The sequence below is a fragment of the Eptesicus fuscus genome, chromosome 6 (assembly GCF_027574615.1).
Source record: "Eptesicus fuscus isolate TK198812 chromosome 6, DD_ASM_mEF_20220401, whole genome shotgun sequence".
Taxonomy (NCBI): Eukaryota; Metazoa; Chordata; class Mammalia; order Chiroptera; family Vespertilionidae; genus Eptesicus; species Eptesicus fuscus.
In genome coordinates, this window is record NC_072478.1 from 30677289 (window position 1) to 30682797 (window position 5509).

General features: G+C 47.2%; 1 pseudogene; it reads right to left on the reverse strand.

Annotated features, from left to right (window-relative positions):
* Nucleotides 1–2929: 2929 nt before the first annotated feature.
* Nucleotides 2930–3272, reverse strand: LOC129149311 (60S acidic ribosomal protein P1-like; annotated as a pseudogene).
* Between the last annotated feature and the right edge of the window lie 2237 nt (nucleotides 3273–5509).

Genomic DNA, 5509 nt, shown 5'->3' on the forward strand with positions numbered 1-5509 from the left:
GCCCCAGGACTCCCGATGGGGGAGGATGTTTCTATGGCCTGGTCCAGTTCAGCCTGTCTGGCCACACTGGAGGCCCTGAGGCCAGCACCTGAGGCTCCTGCATGCGTTCATCACTTCCCCAAGCCTCAGTTCCTTCTCTGTGAAATGTGCCAGGCAAGGAAAGGCTAGAAGGATGGAATGAGATACTCTACACCTTGCTGGGCAGAGGTACAGCCCACAGGCTCGAAATAACATTCCCCACTTGCCAGCCAGCCAGAAATGGGGTCCTCACTTCCTAGAGTGTTTCCCAGCCCCTCCCCAGGAGGATAATTTGGGGGGCCTTGTGTGACAGGTGGGACCCACGCCTGGGAAGCTGGCCCTGCCCCGAGTGTTGTTGGAGTTCAATGACAGTTTCATTAAAATATAGTTCACATACCACACAGTGCTTGCAGTACATGCAGAGTTTCCAACCACCTCTGTCTAGTTCCAGAACATTCTGTCACCCCAAAATGAAACTCCTTCCCCTTTAGCACCTACTCCCTACCACTTTCCCCAACCCCCGGCGCCCACTAACCCACTTTATGCCTATGGATTTGCCTATTCTGGATACTTCACATCAATGGAATCACACTGCATGGCCTTTTGTGTCTGGCTTCTCCCACTGAGGCTTGCGTTTCTAAGGTCCATCCGCGTTATGGCATGTGTCAGTGCTTCATTCCTGTTCACCGCTGAGTAGTAATATTTCAGTGTGTGGATGGGCCACACTGTGTTTATCTGTTTCCCCACTGACGGGCACTTGCTTGTGTCTACCTTCTGGCTGCTATATATCATTGCTGCTGTGGACATGTGTGCACAGGCATTGGTGTGAACATACGTTTTTATATCTCTCGTGTATATACCTCGGAGTAGAATTCCTGGGCCATATAGTTATTCTAGGATTAGCCTTTTGAAGAGCTTCCAGCCTGTTTTCCACGGCACCTGCACCATTTTACATGCCCGTCCACAGTGTGTGAGGGTTTCAGTTATTCCATATTCTCACCAGCACTTGTGATGGTCTGTCATTTTGAGTATAGCCGTCTTAGTGGGTAAAGCACAATGCATGCTCTGTTCCTGGAGTCCCCAGTTATATATATCTTCTTTTTTGCTCTCCATCAGCAGTAGAATGGGTTAATGCACTGTAGCAAATGCACACAGAGAGTACAATGCCACCTTGAAAAGGAATAACCTTCTGAAACACAACATGGATGAACCTCAGACATCATATTAAGTAGAAGCAGCCGGGCACAGAAGAGGTCCATTTCTGTGACTTTCTAAAACAGGAAAATCAATATATGGTGTGAGGCATAAGGATAGGGGTGTGTCACCCGCAGGGGCAGTGACAGGGTGGGGCATGAGGGGATTTGGGCAGCTGGATGTTCTTTGGAACACTTATGTATTCCATTTGTGGAAGTTAACTGAACTGTATTCTTGATGTATGCACTGCTTACATTACACCTCAAAAAATGCACACATGTAGGCCTAATCGGTTTGGCTCATTGGATAGAGTGTCGGCCTGTGGACTGAAGGGTCCCAGGTTTGATTCCGGTCAAGGGGATGTACCTTGGTTGTGGGCATATCCCTAGTAGGAGGTGTGCAGGAGGCAGCTGATTGATGTTTCTCTCTCATCGATGTTTCTAACTCTCTATCCCTCTCCCTTCCTCTCTGTAAAAAATCAATAAAGAATATATTTAAAAAGGCACACATGTAATGTTTTACATAAGTGGATAATTGACAGTGAGCCCCAGGAATGGTGCCTCTTCCCTTGTAAGCACATTAGATGTGTCTCCTAAAGGCTCAGTCCTTTGTCATAACCACGCTGCAATCTAATTCACCATCCATGCGCAAATGCCCCCTAGTGTTCCCATAGTGTCCTTGAATAGCTTTTTTTCTGTTCCCAAACCATCAAGTACATTCATTTCTCTAGTCTCTGGGATTGGCTGAATAACAGCTCCCAAAGATATATTCACATTATTCTTCCTTTTAAATTTTTTAAAAACATTTTTTAATTGATTTCAAAGAGGAAGGGAGAGAGACAGACAGAAACATCAATGATGAGAGAGAATCATTGATCGACTACCTCCTGCACACCAAACACTGGGGATCCAACCCGGAAACCAGGGCACGTGCCCTTGACCAGAATTGAACCTGGGACCCTTCAGTCCACAGGCCGACACTCTATCTACTGAGCCAAACCAGCTAGGGCTGTACTACAGCTTTTTTATCCGCTCATCTACTGATGGGCACTTGGGCTGTTTCTAGATCTTAGCTACTGTAAATTGTGCTGCTATGAACATAGGGGAGCATACATTCTTTCTGATTGGTTTCTTAGGATATATTCCTAGAAGTGGGGTCACTGGGTCAAATGGCAGATCCATATTTAATTTTTTGAGGAAACTCCGTACTGTTTTCCATAATGGTTGCACCAGTCTGCATTCCCACCAGCAGTGTACTAGAGTTCCCTTTTCTCCACATCCTCTCCAGCACTTGTCATTTGTTGATTTGTTGATGCCATTCTGACAGGTGTGAGGTGATACCTCATTGTCATTTTATTTATTTATTTTTAAATATATTTTATTGATTTTTTTTACAGAGAGGAAGGGAGAGGGATAGAGAGTTAGAAATATTGATGAGAGAGAAACATCGATCAGCTGCCCCCTACTGGGGATGTGCCCACAACCAAGGTACCTGCCCTTGACCCGAATCGAACCTGGGACCCTTCAGTCCGCAGGCCACCACTCTATCCACTGAGCCAAACCGGTTAGGGTTCATTGTCATTTTAATTTGCATCTCTCTGACGGTCAGTGACTTTGAGCTTTTTTTCATATGTCTCTTGGCCATCTGTATGTCCTTTTTTTAAAGTCCAACAGCAACAGAGGTCAGCTTTTATTGAATGTGTTACAAATGAGCTAGTTTAGTCAAAAAGAGCAAAGCCCAGGTCATCATCAGACTCCTCAGATTCTTCTTTCTTTGCTTCCACTGTCTCCTCCTCAGCTGGGGCAGCAGCAGTGGAGGGGGCAGGACCTCCTGCTGGTGCCGCACTAGCTGCAGGGGCAGGTCCACCAGCCCCTACATTGCAGATGCCACTCCCAATGTTGACATTGGCCAGAGCCTTTGCAAACAAGCCTGGCCAGAAAGATTCAACATTTACACCAGCTGCTTTAATGAGGGCATTGGTCTTATCCTCCGTCACCGTCACTTCATCGTCGTCGTCTAAGGGCTGAGTAGATGCAGGCGAGCTCCCAGACTGAGGCCATGGTGAGGGTGAGTGCTGGGCGAGCACTTTCAGGAGCGGTGCTAGTCGCCAGATGAAGTGAGGGCCTCCCCCCAGCGTGGCCTTAGCTTCCTCGGAAGAACCGAACACCTCACCGGCAGCTGGGGAAAGGAGGCTGTATGTCCTCTTTGGAGAGGTGTCTATTTAGGTCCTTTGCCCATTTTTTAATTGGATTGTTTGTCTTCCTTTTGTTAAGTTGTATGAGTTCCTTATATATTTTGGATATTAACCCTTTATCAGATGTATCATTGCCAGATATGTTCTCCCATACAGTGAGCTCCCTTTTCATTTTGTTGATGGTTTACTTTGCTGTGCAGAAGCTTTTTATTTTGATGTAGTCCCATTGTTTATTTTCTCCTTAGTTTCCTTTGCCTTAGGAGATGCATCTGTAAACATATTGCAACGAGAGATGGCTGAGATTTTGCTGCCTATGGCCAAACTCCAACCTCTTGATACCATATTCCCCTCCCCCTTTTTTAAATATGTTTTATTGATTTTTTTACAGAGAGGAAGGGAGAGGGATAGAGTTAGAAACATCGATGAGAGAGAAACATCGATCAGCTGCCTCCTGCACACCCCCTACTGGAGATGTGCCCGCAACTAAGGTACATGCCCTTGACCGGAATCAAACCTGGGACCCTTCATTCCACAGGCTGACGCTCTATCCACTGAGCCAAACCGGTCAGGACCCATATTCCCCATTTAATTACATTTATTTCCACCTACCTTGTGTCTTACTAATGTTTTGTTTGCTTAAGTTTACAAGGAAACTAACTTGTCATCACCATTGGGAGTGGAAAGCTAGTGTCATATATTGACACATTGACTTTAAATAGAAATACAAGAAGAAGTTTCAGATCAAAAGGATCACAGCCAGGGAGCTGAGATAGGAGTTAAATAGAGGTGGGCACCAAGTGAGACTTTCCATGTTTTAGTGGGACTGAAAGAAGAGTAGCTTTCTTGACGCTAAGATCCAGGAATCCAGGTCTTGGGGAAATACTGGCTTAGGGCATCTGTTGTCTCACAGAATAGAAGAAAAACTGAGGCATAAGGAAAGATGAAAGAATTCAGAAGTCTTGGCTTCCAGCCTAGGTTCCTGGCTCTTTCAGACTTTTGGGGTACAAGGGGGTGTCTTTAGGTCTTAGGGTACCAGACCCAGCTGATTCAGCCACCACCACCCCCTGAACCAGAAAGGCAACCAGTTTGAGTCATGTCTGAAGTCAGTGGCCCTCAGGGCATCTTGGAGTGCACTGGGATAGGTTTGGGAGGATGCTGCCATCTGTTGAAGACATTTCCAGCAGTGACATCACTGTGCCTCACAGTGCACTTGCCCATGTGGGCAGGTGCATCTGGAATGTGCTGTCAAGAGGCCTCCAGGCCCAGGAGTCTGGCCCTTCTAGAGCACAGATTCAACCTCCACTCTGAGCTAGTGGGGAAATGGAAGTAGGCGCATAAGGGGACTGGTGGCAGCTTGAGCTGAGGCCCCTAGGCCCACTGTGGTCAGGCTCCTGAGCATCACTCCAATGTCCTTTCTGCTTCCTCTCTCCAACCCCCACTCTGATTGAGTTGTACCTTTGGGCAACTGAACCCCAGCTTCCTTCACACTAAACTGGGTATAATAATAGTTCTTGCCCCAAAGATGTTATTGGATTAATGAAGATTTCGAACAGAAATCTAAATTGTGCACGGCTGGTGTGGCTCAATGGTTGACCGTCAACCCATGAACCTGGAGCTCGCCACTCTATTCTCGGCCAGGGCAAATGCCTGGGTTGGGGGCTGGATCTCCAGTAGGGGGCGTGCAAGAGGCAGCCATCAGTGATTTTTCTCTCATCACTGTTTCTCTCCCTCTCACTTCCTCTATCTCAAATCAATAAAAACATACTTTTTAAAAAAGAAATCTCTAAATTGTAGAACGCTGTCCTAATTATTATGCGATCTTAATTTAAAAAACACACAAAAAAAAACAGGTTCTGGATCCTCCCAAAGACGGCCCAGTGTCGCCCAAACAACTGCTCTGTCCACCCTCTCTTGACAGAGGAAGAGCCAATCAGAAAGCTGTATCTGCGCCTGTCCTTGCGTCTCCGGGGCCTCGCTGCTCCTGGGAGTTGTGGTTCCGAGGGTGTTTTTTGCAGCCCGGGAGTGCCTTCGCAGCCGCCGTAGGCCATGGAACTACAACTCCCGGCAGGCACGGGCCGCGCAGCCGCAGAGCGGGCGGATAGT